Below are 26,920 nucleotides of genomic sequence, written 5' to 3' on the forward strand. Positions count from 1 at the left end.
AACCACCACAACGGTTCTGTAACCACAATCTTTTTTCAAAAGTAGCCAGATGAGTTGAACCACAGGCCTAGATTGCGCAAAAAATTGATCATAGGTTTTTTATGGTGATAATATAACGGTTTTTGGTGACATGCTATGTTTAAGGCGAAATTCGTAATTGGTCACTTTTCTTGGGCTTCCAATCCTTTCCAAAATGACTCTATAGCAAAACGGCCTTTCTACTGAGGCTAACAAAAAACTGGAATAATAAAACTGGGGTGCAAAATTTTTTTGCCCAAAAACATTTTTTCTCTCGGGCCTAAACAGAAAATTTCATATTGACCTTACCGGTGATATAGCAGTAAGAAACCAAATCTTTTAAAAAACGTTGTTTGATGGTTTTTTTATTAATACGGCTTGCAATGACTGTGGTTAGTTTGTTAAGCCCTGAAAAACGTCATATCAGAGGTCTGCAGTGACATCCATCTGAGCTTTTTTATTGTTTTATCTGATTTTTTTTTCAAGAAAAACGCTGTTTCTCTGACTCCAAGCACAAAAAACCACCACAACGGTTCAGTCAACACAATCTCTAACAAAAAGTAGTCAGATGATTTGAAATACAAGCCTGGAGCACGCGAAAAAGTTGACCATAGGTTTTTTGTTATTGATAATATAGTGGTTTTTTGTGATAAACTGTGTTGATGGCGAAAATCGTAAATGGTCTTTTTTCTTGGGCTTCCGATCGGATCCAAAATAATTCTATAGCAAAATTGCACTTCTACTGGGGTTTCAAAAAAGCTGAAAAAATAAAATTAGAGTGCAAAATTTTTTTGCCATAAAACATTTTTTCTCCCGGGCCTAAACAGAAAATTTCATATTGACCTTACCGGTGATATAGCAGTAAGAAAACAAAATCTTATAAAAAACGCTGTTTGATGGTTTTTTTTATTAATACAGCTTCTAGTGACTGTGGCTAGTTTTTTAGGCCCTGATAAACGTCATATCAAAGCCTCCAGTGACATCCATCTGAGCTTTTTTATTGTTTTATCTGACTTTTTTTTTCAAGAAAAACGCTGTTTCTCTGACTCCAAGCACATAGAACCAGCACAACGGTTCCGTAACCACAATCTCTATTCATAAGGAGTCAGATGAGTTGAACGACAGGCTTAGGTTGCGCAAAAAATTGATCATAGGTTTTTTATGGTGATAATATAACGGTTTTTGGTGATATACTATGTTTATGGCGAAATTCGTAAATGGTCACTTTTCTTGGGCATCCAATCCTTTCCAAAATGACTCTATAGCAAAACGGCCTTTCTACTGAGGCTAACACAAAACTGGAAAAATAAAATTGGGGTGCAAAATTTTTTTGCCCAAAAACATTTTTTCTCTCGGGCCTAAACAGAAAATTTCATATTGACCTTACCGGTGATATAGCAGTAAGAAACCAAATCTTATAAAAAACGTTGTTTGATGGTTTTTTCTTAATACTGCTTTCAATGACTATGGTTAGTTTGTTAACCCCTGAAAAACGTCATATCAGAGGCCTCCAGTGACATCCATCTGAGCTTTTTTATTGTTTTATCTGATTTTTTTTTCAAGAAAAACGCTGTTTCTCTGACTCCAAGCACATATAACCACCACAACGGTTCAGTCAACACAATCTCTAACAACAAGTAGTCAGATGAGTTGAAATACAAGCCTGGAGCACGCGAAAAAATTGACCATAGGTTTTTTGTTATTGATAATATAGTGGTTTTTTGTGATAAACTGTGTTGATGGCGAAAATCGTAAATGGTCTTTTTTCTTGGGCTTCCGATCGGATCCAAAATAATTCTATAGCAAAACGGCACTTCTACTGGGGTTTCAAAAAAGCTGAAAAAATAAAATTAGAGTGCAAAATTTTTTTGCCATAAAACATTTTTTCTCCCGGGCCTAAACAGAAAATTTCATATTGACCTTACCGGTGATATAGCAGTAAGAAAACAAAATCTTATAAAAAACGCTGTTTGATGGTTTTTTTTATTAATACAGCTTCTAGTGACTGTGGCTAGTTTTTTAGGCCCTGATAAACGTCATATCAAAGCCTCCAGTGACATCCATCTGAGCTTTTTTATTGTTTTATCTGACTTTTTTTTTCAAGAAAAACGCTGTTTCTCTGACTCCAAGCACATAGAACCAGCACAACGGTTCCGTAACCACAATCTCTATTCATAAGGAGTCAGATGAGTTGAACGACAGGCTTAGGTTGCGCAAAAAATTGATCTTAGGTTTTTTATGGTGATAATATAACGGTTTTTGGTGATATACTATGTTTAAGGCGAAATTCGTAAATGGTCACTTTTCTTGGGCTTCCGATCCTTTCAAAAATCGTTCTATAGCAGAACGGCGTTTCTACTGGGACTTAGAAAAAGCTGGAATAATAAAATTGGGGTCAAAGAATTTTTTGCCTTAAAACAGTTTTTCTCCCGGGCCTAATAAGGAAATTTCTTATTGACCTTAACGGTGATAAAGTAATAAGAATGCAAAATCTTATAAAAAAACGTTGTTTGATGGTTTTTTAATTAATATAGCAGCTAATGACTGTCGCTAGTTTGTTAGGCCCTGATAAACAGCAAATCAAAACCTCCAGTGACATCCATCTGAGCTTTTTTTTATTGTTTTAACTGATTTTTTTTTCAAGAAAAAAGCTGTTTCTCTGATTCCAAGCACATAGAACCACCACAAAGGTTCTGTAACCACACTCTTTTTTCAAAAGTAGCCAGATTAGTTGAACCACAGGCCTAGATTGCGCAAAAAATTGATCATAGGTTTTTTATGGTGATAATATAACGGTTTTTGGTGACATGCTATGTTTAAGGCGAAATTCGTAATTGGTCACTTTTCTTGGGCTTCCAATCCTTTCCAAAATGACTCTATAGCAAAACGGCCTTTCTACTTAGGCTAACAAAAAACTGGAATAATAAAACTGGGGTGCAAAATTTTTTTGCCCAAAAACATTTTTTCTCTCGGGCCTAAACAGAAAATTTCATATTGACCTTACCGGTGATATAGCAGTAAGAAACCAAATCTTTTAAAAAACGTTGTTTGATGGTTTTTTTTATTAATACGGCTTGCAATGACTGTGGTTAGTTTGTTAAGCCCTGAAAAACGTCATATCAGAGGCCTGCAGTGACATCCATCTGAGCTTTTTTATTGTTTTATCTGATTTTTTTTCAAGAAAAACGCTGTTTCTCTGACTCCAAGCACAAAAAACCACCACAACGGTTCAGTCAACACAATCTCTAACAAAAAGTAGTCAGATGAGTTGAAATACAAGCCTGGAGCACGCGAAAAAGTTGACCATAGGTTTTTTGTTATTGATAATATAGTGGTTTTTTGTGATAAACTGTGTTGATGGCGAAAATCGTAAATGGTCTTTTTTCTTGGGCTTCCGATCGGATCCAAAATAATTCTATAGCAAAATTGCATTTCTACTGGGGTTTCAAAAAAGCTGAAAAAATAAAATTAGAGTGCAAAATTTTTTTGCCATAAAACATTTTTTCTCCCGGGCCTAAACAGAAAATTTCATATTGACCTTACCGGTGATATAGCAGTAAGAAAACAAAATCTTATAAAAAACGCTGTTTGATGGTTTTTTTTATTAATACAGCTTCTAGTGACTGTGGCTAGTTTTTTAGGCCCTGATAAACGTCATATCAAAGCCTCCAGTGACATCCATCTGAGCTTTTTTATTGTTTTATCTGACTTTTTTTTTCAAGAAAAACGCTGTTTCTCTGACTCCAAGCACATAGAACCAGCACAACGGTTCCGTAACCACAATCTCTATTCATAAGGAGTCAGATGAGTTGAACGACAGGCTTAGGTTGCGCAAAAAATTGATCATAGGTTTTTTATGGTGATAATATAACGGTTTTTGGTGATATACTATGTTTAAGGCGAAATTCGTAAGTGGTCACTTTTCTTGGGCTTCCGATCCTTTCAAAAATCATTCTATAAGAGAACGGCCCTTCTACTTGGACTAACAAAAAGCTGGAATAATAAAATTGGGGTCCAAAAATTTTTTGCCTTAAAACAGTTTTTCTCCCGGGCCTAATAAGGAAATTTCTTATTGACCTTAACGGTGATAAAGTAATAAGAATGCAAAATCTTAAAAAAAACGTTGTTTGATGATTTTTTAATTAATATAGCTGCTAATGACTGTGGCTAGTTTGTTAGGCCCTGATAAACAGCAAATCAAAACCTCCAGTGACATCCATCTAAGCTTTTATAATTTTTTATCTGATTTTTTTTCATTAAAAACGCTGCTTCTCCGACTCCAAGCACATTGAACCGACATCATGTTTCAGTTACCACGATCTATATTTTTAATTAGTCAAAAGAGTCGTATCACAGGCCTAGAGCACGCGAAAATGTTGATAATAGGTTTTTTGTGCTGATAATATAACATTTTTTTGGTGATATACAATGTTTATGGCGAAAATCGTAAATGGTCACTTTTCTTGGGCTTCCGACCTTTTGCAAAATTATTCTATAGCAGAATGGCAATTCTAATGAGCTTTACAAATGGCTGGAATAATAAAATTGGCAAAATTTTTTCGCCATAAAACATTTTTTTTCTCGGGCCTAAACAGAAAATTTCATATTGACCTTACCGGTGATATAGCAGTAAGAAAACAATATCTTATAAAAAACGTTGCTTGATGCTTTTTTTATTAATACGGCTTTCAATGACTGTGGTTAGTTTGTTAAGCCCTGAAAAACGTCATATCAGAGGCCTCCAGTGACATCCATCTGAGCTTTTTTACTGTTTTATCTGATTTTTTTTTCAAGAAAAACGCTGTTTCTCTGACTCCAAGCACATATAACCACCACAACGGTTTAGTCAACACAATCTCTAACAACAAGTAGTCAGATGAGTTGAAATACAAGCCTGGAGCACGCGAAAAAGTTGACCAAAGGTTTTTTGTTATTGATAATATAATGGTTTTTTGTGATAAACTGTGTTGATGGCGAAATTCGTAAATGGTCTTTTTTCTTGGGCTTCCGATCGGTTCCAAAATCATTCTATAGCAAAACGGCACTTCTACTGGGGTTTCAAAAAAGCTGAAAAAATAAAATTAGAGTGCAAAATTTTTTCGCCATAAAACATTTTTTCTCTCGGGCCTAAACAGAAAATTTCATATTGACCTTACCGGTGATATAGCAGTAAGAAAACCAAATCTTATAAAAAACGTTGTTTGATGGTTTTTTATTAATACGGCTTTCAATGACTGTGGCTAGTTTGTTAAGCCCTGAAAGGCGTCATATCAGAGGCCTCCTGTGACATCCATCTAAGCTTTTATAATTTTTTTATCTGATTTTTTTTTCATAAGAAACGCTGCTTCTCCGACTCCAAGCACATTGAACCACCATCATGTTTCAGTTACCACGATCTCTATTTTTAATTAGTCAAAAGAGTTGTATCACAGGCCTAGAGCACGCGAAAATGTTGATAATAGGTTTTTTGTGCTGATAATATTACATTTTTTGGTGATATACAATGTTTATGGCGAAAATCGTAAATGGTCACTTTTCTTGGGCTTCCGACCCTTTGCAAAATCATTTTATAGCAGAATGGCACTTCTAATGAGCTTTACAAAACGCTGGAATATTAAAATCGGCATGCAAAATTTTTTTGCCATAAAACATTTTTTCTCTCGAGCCTAAACAGAAAATTTCATATTGACCTTACCGGTGATATAGCTGTAAAACAAAATCTTATAAAAAACGTTGCTTGATGGTTTTTTTGTTTAATAAAGCTTTCAATGACTGTGGTTAGTTTGTTAGGCCCTGATAAACGTCATATCAAAGCTTCCAGTGACATCCATCTGAGCTCTTTTATTGTTTTGTCTGACTTTTTTTTTTCAAGAAAAACGCTGTTTCTGTGACTCCAAGCACATAGAACCACCAGAACGGTTCCGTAACCACAATCTCTATTCATAAATAGTCAGATGAATTGAACGAGAGGCCTAGATTGCGCAAAAATTGATCATAGGTTTTTTATGGTGATAATATAACGTTTTTTGGTAATATACTATGTTTAAGGCGAAATTCTTAAAGGGTCACTTTTCTTGGGCTTCCGATCCTTTCAAAAATCATTCTATAGCAGAACGGCACTGCTACTGGGACTAACAAAAAGCTGGAATAATAAAATTGGGGTCCAAAAATTTTTTGCCGATTAACAATTTTTCTCTCGGGCCTAAACAGAAAATTTCATATTGACCTTACCGGTGATATAGCAGTAAGAAAACAAACTCTTATAAAAAACGTTGCTTGATGGTTTTTTTGATAAATACAGCTTTCGATGACTGTGGTTAGTTTGTGAGGCCCTGATAAACGTCATATCAAAGCTTCCAGTGACATCCATCTGAGCTTTTTTATTGTTTTATCTGACTTTTTTTTCAAGAAAAACGCTGTTTCTCTGACTCCAAGCACATATAACCACCACAACGGTTCAGTCACCACAATTTCTAACCACAAGTAGTCAGATGAGTTGAATTACAAGCCTGGAAATTGCGAAAAAAATTGATCATAGGTTTTTTGTGGTGATAATATAATGGTTTTTTGTGATAAACTATGTTTATGGCGAAATTCATAAATGGTCTTTTATCTTGGGCTTCCGATCCGTTCCCAAAACCATTTTATAGCAAAACAGCACTTCTACTGATGTTTAAAAAAATCTAGAAAAATAAAATTGGGGTGCAAATTTTTTTTGCCATAAAAAATTTTTTCTCTGGGGCCTAAATAGAAAATTTCATATTGACCTTACCGGTGATACAGCAGTAAGAAAACAAAATCTTATAAAAAACGTTGTTTGACGGTTTTTTAATGCAGCTTTTAATGACTGTGGCTGGTTTGTTAGGCCCTGATAAACGTCATATCAAAGCTTCCAGTGACATCCATCTGAGCTTTTTTATTGTTTTATCTGACTTTTTTTTCAAGAAAAACGCTGTTTCTCTGACTCCAAGCACATAGAACCACCATAATGGTTCCGTAACCACAATCTCTTTTCATAAGTAGCCAGATGAGTTGAACGGCAGGCCTAGATTGCGCAAAAAATTGATCATAGTTTTTTTATGGTGATAATATAACGGTTTTTGGTGATATACTATGTTTAAGGCGAAATTCGTAAGTGGTCACTTTTCTTGGGCTTCCGATCCTTTCAAAAATCATTCTATAAGAGAATGGCCCTTCTACTTGGACTAACAAAAAGCTGGAATAATAAAATTGGGGTCCAAAAATTTTTTGCCGAAAAACAATTTTTCTCCCGGGCCTAAACAGGAAATTTTTTATTGACATTACCGGTGATAAAGTAATAAGAATGCAAAATCTTATAAAAAAACGTTTTTTGATGGTTTTTTAATTAACATAGCTGCTACTGACTTTGGCTAGTTTGTTAGGCCCTGATAAACATCATATCAAAGCCTCCAGTGACATCCATCTAAGCTTTTATAATTTTTTTATCTGATTTTTTTTCATAAGAAACGCTGCTTCTCCGACTCCAAGCACATTGAACCACCATCATGTTTCAGTTACCACGATCTCTATTTTTAATTAGTCAAAAGAGTTGTATCACAGGCCTAGAGCACGCGAAAATGTTGATAATAGGTTTTTTGTGCTGATAATATTACATTTTTTGGTGATATACAATGTTTATGGCGAAAATCGTAAATGGTCACTTTTCTTGGGCTTCCGACCCTTTGCAAAATCATTTTATAGCAGAATGGCACTTCTAATGAGCTTTACAAAACGCTGGAATATTAAAATCGGCATGCAAAATTTTTTTGCCATAAAACATTTTTTCTCTCTGGCCTAAACAAAAAATTTCATATTGAACTTACCGGTGATATAGCAGTAAGAAAACAAAATCTTAAAAAAACGTTGCTTGATGGTTTTTTATTAACACAGCTTCTAATGACTAAGGCTAGTTTTTTTAGGATCTGATAAACGTCATATCAAAGCCTCCAGGGACATCCATATAAGCTTTTATATTAATTAACTATTTTTTTTTTCATTAAAAACCCTGCTTCTCTGACTCCAAGCACATTGACCCACCACCATGGTTCAATTACCACGACCTCTGTTTATAAGTAGTCGGATAAATTGGATCACAGGCCTAGAGCACGCAAAAAAATTGATCATAAGATTTTTGTGATGGTAACAGAACGTTTTTCGTCGATATACTATGTTTATGGCGAAAATCGTAAATGGTCACTTTTCTTGGGCTTCCGATCCTTTCCAAAATCATTCTATAGCAAAACGGCAGTTCTACTGAGTATAAAGAAAAACTGTAATAATAAAATTGGCGTGCAAAATTTTTTTGCCATAAAACATTTTTCTCTCGGGCCTAAACAGAAAATTTCATATTGACCTTACCGGTGATATAGCAGTAAGAAAACAAAATCTTATAAAAAACGCTGTTTGATGGTTTTTTATTGATATAGCTTTTAATTGCTGCGGCTAGTTTGTTAGGCCCTGATAAACGTCATATCGAAGCCTCCAGTGACATCCATCTGAGCTTCTTTATTGTTTTATCTGACTTTTTTTCAAGAAATACTCTGTTTCTCTGACTCCAAGCGCATAGAACCACCACAACGGTTCCGTAACCACGATCTCTATTCATAAGTAGTCAGATGAGTTGAACGACAGGCCTATATCACGCGAAAAAGTTGATCATAGGTTTTTCGTGGTGATAATATAATGGTTTTTGGTGATATACTATGTTTATGGCGGAATTCGTAACTGGTCACTTTTCTTGGGCTTCCAATCCTTTTCAAAATGACTCTATAGCAAAACGGCACTTCTACTGAGGATAAAGAAAAACTGTAATAATAAAATTGTCGTGCAAAATTTTTTTGCCATAAAACATTTTTTCTCCCGGGCCTAAATAGGAAACTTCGTATTGACCTTACCGGTGATAAAGGAATAAGAATGCAAAATCTTATAAAAAACGTTGCTTGATGGTGTTTTTTAAATAATAAATTTTTAATAACTCTGGCTGGTTTGTTAGATCCTGATAAACGTCATATCAAAGCCTCCAGTGACATCCATCGAAGCTTTTTTTTTGTTTTATCTGATTTTTTTTAGTTTTGAAAACGCTGTTCCTCTGACTCCAAGCACATGGCACCACCACCACGGTTCAGTGAACACAATCTCTGCCTAACAACAATCAAAAGAGTTGAATCACAGGCCTAAGGCACGCAAAAAAGTTGATCAAAGGGTTTTGTGGGGATAATATAACGTTTTTTTGTGATAAAATATGGTTATGGCGAAATTCGTAAATGGTCACATTTCTTGAGCTTCCGATCCTTTCCAAAATCATTCTATAGCAGAAATGCACATCTACTGAGGCTAACAAAAAGCTGGAAAACTAAAATTGGGGTCCAAAAATAATTTTTTGCCTTAAAACAGGAAAATTTCTCTCGGGCCTAAACGGAAAATTTCATTTTGACCTTACCGGTGATAAGAATACAAAATTTTTTTAAAAAAATGTTGTTTGATGGTTTTCTTACACAATTTTGCTTTTAATGACTGTGGCTAGGTTGTTAGGACCTGATAAACGTCATATCAAAGCCTCCAGTACTATCCATTCAATCTTTTATTTTGTTTCATCTGACTTTTTCCAAGAAAATCACTGCTTCTATGACTCGAAGCGCATGGAATCACAACTAGGATCCGGTTATTTTAATCGCTAATTGTACATCAAAGTTTGATATATTTCAGGGGCCATTAGACCAAAAAAAGGTGACCATAGGTTCTTTGTGGCGACAACATAACGCTTTTCGCTTGTGGCGACATCATAACTCTTCTTTAACCTTGGAACCATTCCAAACTCATTCTATGGCAAATCGGCACTAATAATTTACCGGCAAGAAGTACCATGTGTTGTTTTTTTGAGAATATCATTTTGGTTGCGCTAATACCGGTGTTTTCGGTTGTCTAACAAAGAAAATTGGCAAAAAACAATGTTCTGAAGCGTTTTGTTTGAGTTATACCGTGACCATTGCTTAATATAATTAAAACTCAATAACATCGATTCACAGTGAACAGTACAAGACAAGTAGAGGTAATTTGTTTCATGATTTGATTGCATACAAAAGGTTTACACGTCCAAGTTTTGAAGTTTTTGGAGTTTGGTTTAGTCAGCTGCAAACTCTCTTTTTTCAGGTTTTTTTCCTGGTTCCGCTCAATCATGGGTTGGAAAACAGTGTATCTAGCTTTTTTTAGACCTCCACTTGGCCACCTAACATGCTGATGATAGCTGATTTGCGAATTTACAATTTATGAACTTTTCTTTGATTTTGAACATTCTTTTTTTTAATGCAAACAGACAAACATTCTGTGAAATTGTAGTGCAGGGTCACGAAGACTTTTGAAAGAGTTGCATAGGTAGGAGTGACTCTTAGAATGGCCTGGACAACAAAAGTCCGGCCATTGAATTGCTAAGGCTGGTGTTGGTGATTTCGGGGGTTTTGATGGTACTGGATCGAGTAATTTTCGAAAATTTCGATGAAATTGAGTGCTTTTGAAAAGTACTCCAAAGCTACTGAACGGAATTGAGCATGTGTAGTATTGTTGAACTCAACATGAGCTCTTCTATGATTAAACCACCGGTGAAGTGCGTAGTATTGGTCGCTGAGAAAATATTAGCCCCTAAATTCAGGCAAATTGCTTAATTTTGACCCTCTTTTCACCGCACGAATGATACCTTTATATAAGCGGTTTTTGTAGATGTACTATAGCAATTTACAACCCTCGTCATCTCCACAGTTGAGCCCCATAAATTTTCCTATGCTTTTTTCAAGTTCTGTGGGTGAAATTTGACGATGTACGTCGCGAACCAGGTCAAATTTAGGCTATGTTACAAAACGGTATTTTTGAAATATCTCATTGTTGAGTGAACCAATTTCTGTTTTGTTTGAAGATTATAACAGGTTATATATTGCTCTTGAAGGTCCAGGGGACAGCGTATAGGCTTTTGTGAACCAGAGTGTGATTTTTAGCCGGTACATGGGGCCCAATTTTCGACTCAAATAGTGATCTGTAGCGAACCTGCGGAGATGGAAAAAGTATGTTAAAAATGTACTTTTAGTGATGTTTATAGGTTATTTAGAACCCCCATTACATGTAGTTACTCATGAACCATGGTTGTATGCAGGTTTTCTGGGATCTAGATGGTGTATTTTGCCGGTACAGGGGTCCTAACAACCGACCCTAATAGAGGGGGTACCTAACCTGCGGAGATGGAAAAAGTATGTTAAAAATGTACTTTTAGTGATGTTTATAGGCTATTTATAACGCCCATTATATGTAGTTACTCATGAACCATGGTTGTATGCAGGTTTTCTGGGATCTAGATGGTGTATTTTGCCGGTACAGGGGTCCTAACATCCGACCCTTATAGAGGGGGTACCTAACCTGCGGAGATGAAAAAAGTGTGTTAAAAATGTCTTTTTAGTGTCGTCTATAGGCTCTTTATAACCCCTATTATATGTAGTTACTCATGAACCATCGTTGTATGTAGGTTTTCGGGGATCTAGATGGTGTATTTTGCCGGTACACGGGTCCTAACATCCGACCCTAATAGAGGGGTACCTAACCTGCGGAGATGAAAAAAGTGTGTTAAAAATGTGCTTTTAGTGTCGTCTATAGGCTATTTATAACCCCCATTATATTTAGTTACTCATGAGCTATGGTTATTTGTAGGTTTTTGTGGATCTAGACGGTGTATTTTGACTCCATATGGGGGTGGGGGTGGTAAGTGGCCTCATTTTGAGCGATTGTACCAAATTGTTGATTAATATGTGAATAGTGAAACAAATCTGGTTCTGTTTTATTCACCAGGCTTGTCGTGTAGTGTACGTTCAAACTGAGGGGGTCGCGCATCGACTACTGTTTGATATTTGGATGGTACTTTGGCCCGTATTTTGGCCTCAAAATTGTCGTACCACAGCTGTGGAGTCGATTGAAATGTGTTTAAAATGTACTTACGGAGTTGTGTATAGGCTATATAGACCCCTCATTATATGTAGTTTCTGGTAAGCTGAGTTTGTATACACAATTTCGGGCATCAAGATGATGTAATTTGCCTCTTTATAGCGGTACATGGCCATGTTTGTAGTATGGGGCCAACTCACTGCATTGAAAGCTGTTCGTAAATCGTTTACAGGTGTGTAGTACTGTTTGTAGAGGATTGTAAAAGTGTTTAAAGGGTCCCTTGGGTATGTCACCCTCATGGGTGGTTTCTATGATGTTTGACATATGTCATTTTCTTTGATCGCATTTGTACTTTGGGTACTAGTACTGCTCCTTAAAATTTCCATATATCATCTTAGAGAGACCCCATTATGGCTCTGTTTTTTTATTTGAGCCTGTCTGATGATGTGTGTGTATACAGTTAAAAAAGGGGTGCTTGTAATGTTTCTTGAGAAAGTGTTGAAAAATAACCAAAACTTGGTCAACTTTTTTTTATTCAGGCGAAGGAAATTTGGTTGTTCTTCCTTCTGGCTGACTTGTTCTTCACTCTCCCTCCGCTATTAATATTATTATTCTAATACTCTTATTGGTAGCGTATAGCTGCTGGCTAGTGGTATCGGCGCGGTGCGGGTTTGTTTTGATTTTAATGTTGTTATCATTTTTATTTTATTTCTATTTCTATTTCAGTTCTTGTTTGGTTTTGCTCCCCTTGTACAGCTCTCTTCTCTAGCCTGCCTTCCTACATTCTAAAGGTGAGAGCCCCCTTCTGTTTAGGCTAGCCGGTTAGCGAGGAAAAGAAATTTTCGTTTGTTTAGTTGTGAAAAATATGGACAAGGCCGAAAAGCAAAAAATTTCCGAAACCCAAAAAAATTATTTAAACCATATTTGTGATTATATAGTGAGCGCATTTAATATTTGTCCTTCTTTTAGTCCTTCTTCCGTGTGCTAGGAGAGCCTAAGTGACACTCCCCGTAGTTAATAATGCAAATTTTCTTTTTTCAACGAAAAAAATGTCTGAAACAAATATCTTCATTTTTTTCATATCTCGTAAAACTTATCAAAAAGCAAGTAGTCCCTTCTTCTGAAAGTCCCACTTAAAACAGATGTGTCCATTGAAAAACGGCGGAGGCATCGAATATGCTTTTGTGTGAAACTTGGACATATCCTCAAACCAACTTTATCCTATCTAATATACGAGAAATGAAAAACTGGAAAAACTTTGGTTAAGACAATTTTTTTTCGTCGAAAAGAAGCGTTTTGGTTATAGTAACAGTTTGGAATTATAGCTAAGTTTTTCTTCCCACACACAAGAAGTACTACAGGCGGTCCAAGTTTTAAATGTGTTTAGTATATAATATCTTACAAAAAAATGTGCTCTTGTAAATAAAAAATTACTTCGGGTTGCGTTCAGAATGGAATAAACATTAAAATGCGCTCTGTCAGGGACGCATTTTTGTTTCCATCATGAAAAAAATATTTGGGAATCCTTTTGTTTTCTAGTCTTCACTGCCAATGAGGTAAGAATTGGGTTCTGTGTTTTATATTTAAATGATCAAATGTTTCTTCTCATTTTTAAATCAAGCTCGAATCAAACTTTTTGCTCGAATCATGCTCGAATCAAAAAATCTTTTTAGCAATGAGTCAACTGCCAGGGGGACAAAAAATCAGCCCTAATGATCGAAAAAGAGGCCGCTGCTCTCAATGTCTCCGACTGCGAATTGCCACCCAACTGGTTTTATTTGTTTTACTTCGAAGTTGATGATAAATTTAGTAAAATTCCGGCAGATAGTCCAAGATGGTCTTTGGACTATAAGAACTTCCAGAAGGTCTCTCTGATGTACGGAGATCAGGTTGATATTATCTGTTACGCTAATGGAGGAAAAGCATTAGGAGAATTCAAATATCAAGGATATGAAAAGGATGTCAATAAATACCTGCGTCAATTATGTCAGTCTAACTGCGCTGCTGCGAGGGAGGAGGCTATCAATATAGGATGCGGTTGCTCTCAGTGCAGCAATCGAATTGAGAACAATCAAAATGATCGGCCAAGCTGCAGCCCCGAAATTGGTTTACCATCATCGCAAAGCCGACTTGTGATCGATAATGAGGCAGTTGCGGACGAACCACCCTTCGTTGACGCATTGGTAGAGGATTACTTCGGTTGCGCGGCAAAAAATTACAAGAAATCAAAAACCGCAGAAGGAGGAGCAGCTTGTTCGTCATCAAGCCAATCGGATGAAGTAAGAACTTAGTTCAAAAAATCAAGTCTTCCTGTGCTCTGACAGGGACACATGAAGTTTTTTTCCACAAAAACAATTTTTGACCAATGAGGTTACTGCAAAAACTACTTAGGATTAGTTTTAGGATGTTAAATAAACTGATGGCCAATGTGATTGTTAAGAAAATTTTTGATGCTATTTTCTCAAATCGACAAACTATTGGCTCTAGAAATTTTTAATAATTCCGAAAAACTTTTTTGAAGGAGTTCACTTGGGAGCGGTTCCAATTCGTTATGACAAAAAATGAGAAAAAGTTGGACGACGCTACAGATGTGAGGCGTTCATTGACGACCTTTGGGCAGAAAGCCATGGACGAACTCAACCGGCTTCATGAAAATGCCGAGCAAAACAGAGATGACCCGATTGAAGAAAACGAACGCTCCTTCGAAGTTGAATCGTTGATGTATAATGGTTTTAATCTCTTGTGATTGGGTGGGAACACCCCGTGATTGTGCTCTTCTCATTGCTAATAAAATTTGGACCCCCGAGGAAAGGAAAAAAAACTGCATCGCTCCAAGCAAAATGCTCCTAGGTGAGAGGGAATCAGCAGACGAGGAACGAACAGAAGTTTTTCGTAGCGCTTTGATGGGTGTTTTGAAAAACGATTTCAATGAGCTGAAATACCGAGACATTCTCAGGTACGTAAACCAACAAGGGGTGGATATGCAACGAAAGCGAAAGTCAGTTGGAAACGAAAATCGTAATCCTGAAACTGATTCTAGTCAAGAGGACGCTTAAAATCTGTTACAGTGAAATACGTGTGCTTGTGCTCTGTCAAGGACACAAGAACATTTAAAAAACGGCTTGCTTCTGAAAGCGAAAAAGTTTTCTGGATTTTTTCTTTTTTTTATTTTGATGCCAGCTCTTTTGATATCTTGTTTTATAACTGAAGATTTGAGCTCATTGTGCCATTGGCCAAAATTACAAAAACTTTTCTCATGGGGCTAGCATTCATTTTGATTTCGGGGCTATAATACAAATATGACCTACTTGTTTTGCGGCCAACTTTTCTTTCTTATTGTTCTGATGTATGCTTTATTCAATATTTGAGAGGCCACTTAATTTTTGTTTGAATTTTTTGCATGATTCATCTTGCGCATTAATAAAATAATAGCTTGGCGAACATTTTTAACAGCTCTTGATCAAAATTTATAGCAACTGAATTTGTCTTTCGTGTCTGTGGAGGAATTTTAGATTTGCTCAAAATGTGATTTTTTTCAGAATAAATTGAAAAATTGAAAAATGCCTGGTCAAAACCAACCCAGGTTTCGCCCGAATAGAAACGCCTTCAATGTTCTTAAGAGAATTGAAGAGGCACTAAGACAATTAGACATGGCTCAGGTGGATGCAGTCAACTTTTTGCTTTGGGTTGCAAAATCATTGAGAAAAATTGTTAGTTTTTTTTAAATTGCTTTCAAACAATGTTTGTAGCAATTAAATTAGCCCTGTTGGTCTTTTTGTGCTTTTTTTCTGGACTGATCTTTTGCGTGAAGGATCGAACTTTATGAGCAATTATTTGATACAGTAATCCCCGTGTGCACCCCTCTACCGGATATCCGGCCACGAACCCTTTCGCTTGAAACCTGTCGCTTGAGAGCAATTAAGCTGACCGTAGTTGGTTACGTTTAAAACTAATATTATTCTTTTTTGTCATAGAACGTTAAACAGAGTCCAAAACAACGGAAAAAATCGAATAATCGGCTGATGTATAAAAATCGAAATCTCTTGGCCTACAGTGGTGCAAGCGATGACTACTCAGGGTACGGCAGGTTTTTAACCAGGTGCATCCTATCAAAAGAGGAACGAAAAATAACTTGCTGGTTTGCACAATGATCGGTCAGGGACGGACGCGTACCAGCCTCTGAGGAAGATGAAAGTTATTTTCGATGTTGAACTTTTTCGAACTTCAGTTTTTTTTCGGAGTTTTTACTTTTTTAACCCACGACAAAAATTTTTGAAGCGATCAGACGGTTCTCTGGGGACAGCTTCTATGCCCTGAGGCACGTAAAGGATGCTGATCATGCCTACGGCATTCATGAGAGAAAGCAACGGTTCGTCTAAAGCAAGGATGATGCATGAAACATGAACTGGATTTGGAAACTGATTTTAGGTTGTTAAGAAACGAGAAAACAAATGGCGCTCTGACAGTGACGCTAATAAAATTTCTTTTTTGGCTAAGTTACTCCTCTTGTTTCAAAATTTAATGTCAACCCAATTGAACTTTCGTAATATTTTTTAATGCCATGAGGCTTTAAAGAATCTCAGGAAAAATTGTTTTATCCCTCTCCCAAAAAAAATTCTAGCTTATCCGATTAATTGAACTATGCTTTTCAAGATTCATGGCACAGGGATTGTTGAATTACTATTTCACAGCCTCCAAATACTTTTCCAAGTCCATTGTGACGTGGAAACAGCTAGCTAGGGTTGATCAACCACTAACTTCTAAGTGGGTGGACAAAGAAACTGTTTCATCGCATAAGATTCTCATAAAGGGTGAGGAAGTACACAACGATGACATCACCTCACTGTATAAGTTCCTTGACGACGAGTTCGGATTTCTGGCGGAAATTACTGATGCGGAGTAAATACCAGGTTTTAATGACGTGTCAGTTTTATGCAGTAAAATGAGAGATGAGCAATGGCTTATGCTAGGTCCAATTTCTTTCGTTAATTCTTCCTGTAGGTCGAACGTCGAATACAGACAAAAAGGTGGGTTAGTGGTTTGCATTGCCACAAAGAAAATTAGCACGGACGATGAATTAACTGTTTTTTACAATCGCCGTTATTTTGGCAAATTTAACATCAATTGTCTCTGCCCCTACAAAAGCGAGCATAGTGACCCTTGTCCAAACGATCCCGAGCCGGTAAGAAAACGCAACAAAATAAGCGAACAGTTAATTACGACACCCAGTTTCTCCTCTTTAGAATCGGCTATTCTAGAAACTCCAATAAGACGAATTGTACTTGAAAAACTGCACCCTAGACGAGCGCTATACAAAATTTCGAGTTCTTCAAATGTTGGTCAAGAATCTTACTTGAGCTATAACTGTTTTTTTTTTTAGGAAAATTGATCAATCCTTAAGCCCCCAAAAAATAAGTACAGCTGTTCCTGCGACCCGATCACAAGTTTGTCTCCGAGAGGTTTTTCTGTTTCTCCGCAGCTGCCTCAAGATCAAACTCTTTCGGACGTTTTTGGTACCACTATAAGGTTAGGTAATTTTGAAACAGAAAATGTTGAAGAAAAAAACATGCAAACCCCGTTCAATATCGGTAATGAAATCTTTTGTGCTTTTCTGGTGCAAGAGGAAGGAACAGAGTTGTTCGAGGGAGCCAGCCTTTCAACTGAAAGCTTCATGAAGGACTTTGAAGCTTTGTCTGATAAGCATAAGCTACCAAAAATTCCAAAAAATGATTTGTTGAAGCTTTTTGCTAAGGCACTTCCAGTACCTTATAATCTTTTCGCTAAACTCTCTATGCCATTTTTACCAGCCCTTACATCTAATGTGTATGAAAGTGGTAAGTTTGTTTGTGTGGACCTGAAAACGCAGCTCGAAAAAATTTTATTCCGAAATTCGACTTATATTTTGAAGTATTGGCAAGACGATTATCCCTGGTTTACTCAATGGGACAACTTCAAAAGTAATGAGGTACAATTAGTTTTAAATGTAGACGGTGCATCAGTTTTCAAGTCATCTAAACTATCTGTTTGGCCGACTTGGGATCAAATTTTCAATTCCCGCAAAACTAAGGGGTGCTTTTTCAAATCTTTCTCTCCTAGTTCTTTGGCATGGAAGATCAGAACCACTTTTTGATAAGCTTTTGCCCCTAATTGTGTTTGAAATTGAGTCTTTGTGCGAGCCAATTATGCTCATTGAGGGTTTAGGAACTATCAGTTTTCGGATCAGAACCAATGTCGCAGACATGCCAGCGACGGCAAGTGTCTTTTGTATGAATCAATTTAACGGCTACTATTCATGTCCTCATTGTTTCATAAAAGGCTTTTGGCAAAATTATAGGATGCTGTTTTCCGTGACAAAACCCTTCAAAGTTTCGACGAAAGTGCTTGTATCTTTAGCTAAGTCAAAATTGAAGGAGGCAAATAACTTAATGATGCAAGTTAAAGTAGCTTTCGATATTTTGCACCAAATAAAGTCTGTAGATGAGATCAAGTTCTGAAAAGCTTTCGATCTCAAATTGTTTTTTTTCATGTGGGACCTCTTGTTTGTAGAAAAAGTCCCGTCCGTAAGGTTTTGTATAAAAGCTTCTGCGTGATCATACAATGCGACACTTATGTGAACAGGTTAGGCGCAACGGACCCCTTTGGCTTTTTTCGGCCTTTTGTTTTGAGTCTGCAAATCACAACCTTATAAGTGATGTTCAAGGGACAAAAAAAGAACCAGAGTCTATAGTTCAACAGTTTATTAAGCACCAAGCTGCGCTTACTTGCACTATTATTATTCAAGCTGAAAAATATCTCAAAGGGCTGACATCGGTAGGCGACGAGACTCTACGTTTTTGCGATAATAAGAATATTTCCTCTTTTTTGTTCTAGGTTTATCAACAAAAGTGGTCAATGTTTTAGCTCGCTATCCTATTCCAGACTTAATAATAACTTGGGAGAATGCGTAATTCAATTAAGCGACGGTAGTTTTTTTTCGTGTTAGTACGTATTTTTCAGTTTCTGATGTGTCATATGCTGTTGGTAGACCTGCTACTAGTGCCCGCGATTTAAATCTGATTGGTACTTCTGATAATTTTGGCCTAATATACGAACTTTTTGGTTTAGGATCTATGGAAATGGTTCCCACTTGTAACTTAAAGCACAAGACTGTAGTTTTTGTCGAGCAAAATGTTCTCATCGTGAGTGTCATAAGAGAAGGATTCGAGCATAATTGAGATGAAGAAACTTTTTTGTTTTGTTATTGAATGAAAGCTTCTGTATGTAATTTGCGTTTAATTAATCACAAAAATTCAAGCTGCGCTGTCAGGGCCAGCTTGGGAAAAAATGTATTCAATCGAAGCGTGTTTTAGTCCATCAATCGTTATAGTCGGGGACAGCAACTTGGTGAGGATTCAAAACGAACTTCAAAATGATGTTGTTCTCCGGCCCTATAGCATCACTCTTCATTGCAGACCGGGCTTCCGAGCTGCCTTTTTGAACGGCGAAGATGTAGTGTTTTGTGCAAATTTCACACATTGCATACTTCTATTAGGAAACAATGACATCTCACAACACACTAACAAACCTTGGCTGACCCCTGAAACTCCTTTAAAAACTGCTGCTAGGCTGTGTGGCTTCGCAAAGAGACTACAAAAAATTCTGTCGAAGTTAAAATGGTCGGTCTTTTAAATCAGCCAGATACGGAATACGAGCCCATACAACAAACTAATATTTTTCTTCAAGACTTTATGCAAACTGATTACGTTGGTCCTCGTTATGTGAGGCCCATTCATTTGCTTAAAGAAAATAAATTTCCATATGAGTTGGCGCATTTGAATGAGGACGGCAAAAAGCAAGTGCTCGCTCTGTTCCTCAGTATATTAACCACCAGATTCGAAGTTCACCCCTAGTGTTCATGTTCTGAAAAGTTATGTTAACGTATGAAAATGGTTGTTAATTGATTAGGTGCTCGCTCGGAATGCTAGATCTTAACGATACAGTTTTTTGAACCTACATTTTTCAAAATTCTTGTTGTCTTATAATAAAAGTTTTTGTAAAAAACAAAGAAAAAATAGTTGACAGTAAAAAAAACAAAAGAAAAAAAGCTTTTTTCTCTTTCAATCCTTCTGTTCCAAAAATTGTTTTCAAGAAGAAAGCAAAAAAATAAAAACAGTTAAAAACTCAAAAAAAGCAAAAATAAATGTTCAATTCGAATCATAAAAAAATTACACAAAAGTTAATTTGGTCTTATTACAGAGCGTACTTTGAAGAACGAAAATTGAAAATTCTGATGCTTTCTCAAATAATGTTTCGAAGAGCATGCTGGTTTTGAGCCCAGTAAGAAAAAACCAACTGCAATTTTAAATTGAAAAATACTTTGAAAGGGCACATAGATACTGACAAATGACATTTTTTAGCTGCAGATAAATGCAAACGACAAGTACTCAGGTTTTTGCAAAAGTTGGTACAAAACAGTAGGTACAGAAGTTTTTTTAAATCATGAAATTAAAAAAAATCTTAAGCTGGAAAATGTTAAGCCCTTTTTTTGCCGAAATGCTCTTCAAATTTATCCAAAGAGAATAACCAGAGATGATCATAAAGTCTCAGTGATAAAAGTTGTGCTGCAGCATTGATATCACTTAAATCTGCAGAAATGTTCTTGCGCAAGTTTTCAAACTTTTAAAATGCAATGCGGCGTTAAAAAAACGATAATAACAACCTGTGTGATCTGGCAGGGACATATAGATTACTTTAAAAAAGAAATTGACTCTTACTGCTTTTGGTTTTCATGTTTATGTACACGAATTGGTGAAGGAGGTTCTATGAGGTGGAGACCGACCGCCCTAAGTATACAAAAAAGTCGATGTCTTCTGCATGGACGTCGCGTCTTCGGTTTGGGCGGTAAAATGTGTCGTTCCTCCTTTTCCTGTTCTTGGGTACTCTTAGTGCTCTCCGCTTTTTGCGTTTTTGCGCACTGCTTAGGCTTTGCTTTGTTTTGGGCACGTGCTTTGCCCTTTTTGCCTGCGCCACTTAGTAGGATTAAGCTTTTGGGTTGCTCTTTGTACCCCCTCCCATCTAAGCTTTCTGGCGCAGGCCTTAGGTGTTGCTTTGCCGGGCTTTGTTTTTGCCCCTAGTGTGCTTAGGTTAGGGTGGGTGGTCTCTCCTTTGCCCGCGCCGATTTAGGAGCTAGGTTTTTCACGCTTCTGTTTCGCTTTTCCCTACCCTGTTAGGTTCCGGCGCGGGCTTTAGGTGTTTCCGGCTGGGCTTTGTTTTGCACTGGTTTGCTCTGGCTCTGTTTGGGGGTACCCTTGTGCTTAGGCGCTTGGGATTTCTTTGCTGTTCTGTGTTGTTCAGTTTTCTCTTTTTCTGCAGGATTCCGTGACACCCGAGGACGAGGAGACAGCACGAGAAGGGCCTGGTGAGGTCCAGTTGGGGGCTGGCTGGTGTGAAAAGGGACTCTTCACTTCTGATTGGTAAGTTCTGCCGCAGCTTTTTTTGCGCGCTGCTTAGGCTTTGCTCTGTGGGCACGAGCTTTGCTCTTTTTGCCTGCGCCACTAAGGATTAAGGTTTTGCGTTGCTCTTTGTACCCCCTCCCATCTAGGCTTTTTGGCGCAGGACCTAGGTGTTGCTTTGCCGGGCTTTGCTTTTGCCCATAGTGTGCTTAGGTCAGGGTGGGTGGTCTCTCCTGTGCCCGCGCCGACCTAGAAGCTAGGTTTTTTGCGCTTCCGTTTCGCTTTTCCCTCCCCACTTAGGGTTCGGCGCGGGCTTTAGGTGTTTCTTGCTGGGCTTTGCTTTGACCTGGTGTGCTTTGGCTCGGTTTGTGGGGGTACCCTTGCGCTTAGGCGCTTGGATTTCTTTGCTGTTCAATGTTGTTCAGTTTTCTCTTTTTCTTCAGGCTTCGGTGACACCCGAGGACGAGGAGACGACACCCGAGGAGCCCTGGGTGGTGGAGACGACCTTTGGTGTTGGTGGTGGAGTCGTCCCGCCTTCTGCATGGACTTCGCGCTTGGGTTTGGTCGGTGAGCTGTGTCGTTCCCCCCTTTTCTTGTTTTCGGTCACTCTTAGTGCTCTCCGCTTTTTGTGCGCTGCTTAGGCTTGGCTTTGTTTTGGGCACGTGCTTTGCCTTTTTTGCCTGCGCCACTTAGGATTAAGGTTTTGCGTTGCTCTTTGTACCCCCTCCCATCTAGCTTTTTTGGCGCAGATCTCAGGTGTTGCTTTGCCGGGCTTTGCTTTTGCCCATAGTGTGCTTAGATTAGGGTGGGTGGTCTCTCCTTTGCCCGCGCCAATTTAGGAGCTAGGTTTTTTGCGCTTCCGTTTCGCTTTTTCCTCCCCACTTAGGTTTCGGCGCGTGCTTTAGGTGTTTCTTGCTGGGATTTGCTTTGCCCTGGTGTGCTTTGGCTCGGTTTGGGGTGGGGTACCCTTGCGCTTAGGCTCTTGGGATTTCTTTGCTGTTCTGTGTTGTTCAGTTTTTTCTTTTTCTGCAGGATTCGGTGACACAGAGGACGAGGAGACGACACCCTACGACGAGACCACAGTCACTTAAAAATGAAAAGAAACAAAATATTTTGAAAAAAACTCAAAGAAAGATGAAAAAAGAAGAAAAGAAGATCAGCGAAGGGAGTCAGTCGTCTGCCTGTTGGTTTCTTGTGCTAGATTGGTTTTTTCGGTATTTATTTTTTTTGTGTTGTTTCTTTTAAATTCAAATTTCATCTGCTTTCCTGAGTTTCTTCTCATAAGACTTAGGTCTAGGATAGGAACGTTGTTTTTTGTTACTAAAATAGGATAGGATTGGACTTCCGCGGCTTTTTTTGGCACTTTTTTTTGTTTAGGATTGGTTAAGGAGCGAAAAAAATCTGCAAAATATGCTGTTAATCTTGCAAAATCTTGCAAGAGGATGTTAATCTTGCAAGAAAATCTTGCAAAAAATTGTTAATCTTGCAAGATCTTGCACGAAAATCTTGCAAGATTATGCATAATCTTGCAAGATCTTGCAAGATTCTTGCAAGGTTAACATCCTAAATCGACTAGGGACAATAACGGTTTTTTAGACACCAGTTATAAAATTGAACAAAAGAAATTTGTGGTATAAAAAGATAAAGGAGATTGAGAAGGTTATGCAACGTGTGATAATAATGATATTACTTTAAAAATATACTGTGAATGTTAATAAGAGTTTGTTAATTCTATAATAAAGTTTGAGGATGATATATTTAATTATATATTCTTTTTTGATTTTTTACGACCAAATCTATATCTTTATAGATATTCACATAATCTACGTTTTGGTGATTTGAATATAAAGAATGATATGTCTTTTTTATAAATAACACATACTACAATGTATATATATATATATATATATATATATATATATATATTTATATATATATATATAATTAAAAATTATTAAAATGTTTACCTAACTGGTCATAGCTCGTTAATAATTTTTTGCTTGTTCTTATTTATTACATATATAACAAGAACATTCACTCATTTTTTACATTTATCTTACTTGAATTTTAATCTTTATGTTTTCATGTATAAAAGTACATGCTGTCAAACAAAATGGAGAAAAATGTAGCACAGTACAACAATGAAATTTATAATATGATTTTCAATTCTGGAAAAAATAGCTAGACATTGAGTGAGTCATGAACATTTCAGCTAAATAATTGTTTACTTTAGAGATAAAGAAAATTTCGTTGCTACTTATTACCCCATTAGAAAGATCCACACGAATAATTACTTTGCGCGTTTAGATTATAATGCCGAACTAATCAAGTCACGGAGCACCAACTAATCAAATTAATAGTCATAAAAGAAAATCAATAGTGCCAGGAGGTTGAAGCATTGCTGAAAAAGAATAATACATTGTTGAGTCGAGTCGCATTGGTAAAAAATTTCATATTGGAGATAGTAGAGAAAAGTATATCGAACATTTAAATCAAGCTCAATTCTTAACAGTAGGCTAAGTTAAACAATAAACTGTAGCATTCAGTGGTGTTAGAATTTGTAATCTTAAAACTACAGACGAATGTGAATACACGAAAAGAGTTGTTACTAATGACGTGGGCAGGTTTGTGAAAAAACTTTAAAAGTGAATATGTAAAAACTAGTGATACATTTGCTGAATATCAAAATGGTGCTAGATATTAATCAATGGTTAAACCAAAGAAGAGACATAAAAAGTTATTGGTTATGATTCATTTTTTTGGTATAGTAGGCATACAATTGAACATCGAAACAATATACTACCTACGGGTACTTCAATGAGAAGAACATGAAATTGATAACGATTCTATTAACAAAAAACAAAATAAATAATTCAGTTTTAAAAAACAAAAACCAAATACGTGGTCATGTATTCACACCTAATATTTTTTCCCTAAAAATTAAATTAGTTTCATAAATGATCATAGGGGCCAAGGAGGTTATCTACGCTGATATAGATCGTTTTAATATCAATTTGGTTCAGATATTAGTAAGTAAATAATAGCTGAACATGTACCATTAGCTCCTGGTTACAAATTTTGTGATAACCCTCCTTGTTATTTTGGATTAGATTGTATTAAAAAATTTGTTAGGGATTTGTTAGAGATTGGAAGTGTGTATAACCTCAACGATACTAAGAAAACGATATTTAAAAACAAAGGTAAAAATTATCATGAAGCAACTAAATATGAATGTAAAAAGTTAGAGATTGATAATGATGTGTTGAAACAGATAAATATCGAGGTCGTGCATCTAAAATGTGTAATTTTTGTTAAAAACTAGAAACCTTCATAGCTATTGTATTTTATAAATGTAGAGGTTTTGGCTTCAGTCTACTATTCAATGAGGTTTTCAAATAAAACAATGATAAAGCAAAAGTAAAAGTGCTAGCAAGTACTATAGATAAAGCTATGATGTTGAATTTTGCATCTTTGCACCTCTTAGATAGTATTAAATTCTTGAGTACGAGTCTTGAGAATATGGCAAAACGAATAGATGTGAAAGCAAGATAATATATCCAAATAAAAACGTTGGAATAGGAGACTACAATACAATCATAGGTTATCTAAAAAAACAGACGATTCTAAGTCAACCTTAACACGAAAATTATCATCACAAGAAGGTGTTGACAAATTTGACAATGAAATTAGACTTAGAAGAGTAAGTGAGTTAACACTAAAGCAATTAAAAAACGAGATAGATTTATTGATTTTTTGTTCTAAAGAGACTGTCAAGATGGGTTGGAGAGAACATATTCTTAATTCAATAAACTATGTTAGTATTCCTGGCTATCTAAAGATTGTTGGTTAAATATGAGTGGTTTTGAATAAGATACTTTACAAGATGTACAAATAACATAATGGTGATAGGTATGATAGTAGTAATAATGGTAAGATAGTTCGGTACATAGATGCTAATAATCTATATGGGTTGGCAATGATTCGAAAGCTACCTTACGACAAATTTGATTAGTGTTAGTTAATGTTAGTTAAGATGAGATTTTAAATACTGGTTTCGATAATGATTTTGGTTATTGGATGGTTTTTGATTTTGAGCATAGTGATGATTGTAAAGATAAAAACAAAAAAACATTCACTAATTTTACTTAAACGAAAATTTGAAGATTATGAATTGGGTTATGTGAAATTCAAGAAAGAGTGTTGTAAGAGTAGGAAGCTAGAAGTAGATTAAACTGATCAAATTGGGTACGAAACTCATAATAGAATAATATTGAGGTTATATGGGAAAATGGGTTCAAAGGTAATCAAGATTTGAAGAGTGATTAATTTTAAACAGGACTTAAACTTTAGAGATTATACTCATTATAATAAACAAAGGAGAGCTGAAGCTGAGGCTCATGATGAAAGAGATATGTGGAAAAGTATGAAAAAACTCTATTTAGATGATTATGTACAAATCTATCCTACGTTTTGCCAAATTGTATTCCTACACGAAGAAAACAAAAATCATAAATTTGTTGGTAAACCAACATGAGTGAATGTTACTATACATGATGATAATACAGTGGTTAAATACTCAAAGATGGTAGCAGAGTATGACTGACCTGTATTTGTCGTTGCTAGTATTCTGAACTGAGCAAGTTACATGTGTATCAATTTTTCAATGATGTACTTTTAACCGAATCTTAATTTTATAAACACACAGATGCCGATATGTTCGTCCTGAGTTTTTTCAGTGGCAGTATTGACAAATAAAACTTTGATCGAAGAAATCTTGATACGCCGGATAAGACTAATAAAATTTTCTGATATGTTTAAGCATGACGTTGGTATTGTAATTATTGATGATTTCAAAGGAATAGTGTCAAAATTAAATAATTTTAATTATAATATTAGCAAAGAGGTAAGTACTAAGAAAAAGAAATGTGATGATTACTTTAATGCATTGATGGATATAAAAAAGAAAGAATTGTAACTGAACATTGAATATAAAACTTAAATGATAAGACGGTAACAACGAAACAATCAAAGAAAAGTTTGAAAATATGTGATGATAACAGGTTTTTTTATGTATAATAATGAAAGTTACCCTCTAGATAAGACATACTATTTATTTAGAAACGATTTATTAAATATGATACAACAGCTGGCTGAGTCATTAAGCAAGCAGTTTATAGGTATGATTAACAAAGATGAGGTGATGAAAACAATTTCGAATATAAATTACAAAGTAGATGATATGATTAAGTTATTTAATAAGTTGCTTGTTTAAACAAAACCTTTAGCATAATACCAAGTTTCCGTTTCTTTTTATTAGATGGAGCAAGTTCCGATCTAGTAATTTGTTTAGATTTCGGTTAACGATTAGAATTAGGATTTGAATTAGCTCTTTTTTATCAGCAGGGTTATAGTTTGTTTTGTTCATTGTTAATAAATTGAAAAGTCGAATTTTCCGGAGTTTAAAAATCAAACATATTGTGCTGGTGGTAGATTCTATTTTGGAATTTTTAAAATGTACTGTGATAATTTAG

General features: G+C 36.1%; 1 protein-coding gene across 1 annotated transcript in view; it reads right to left on the minus strand.

The window, feature by feature from the left end:
• The window catches only part of LOC142341011 (sialin-like), a 235,460-nt gene extending 208,815 nt beyond the window's left edge, over positions 1 to 26,645 (minus strand). The window contains exon 1 of the mRNA XM_075391826.1: positions 26,639 to 26,645. The gene's annotated coding sequence lies outside the window, so the exon portion shown is untranslated. The remainder of the gene's footprint in view (positions 1 to 26,638) is intronic.
• Positions 26,646 to 26,920: the final 275 nt, after the last annotated feature.

The sequence above is a fragment of the Convolutriloba macropyga genome, chromosome 6, assembly GCF_964194025.1.
Source record: "Convolutriloba macropyga chromosome 6, txConMacr16.3, whole genome shotgun sequence".
Taxonomy (NCBI): domain Eukaryota; kingdom Metazoa; phylum Xenacoelomorpha; order Acoela; family Convolutidae; genus Convolutriloba; species Convolutriloba macropyga.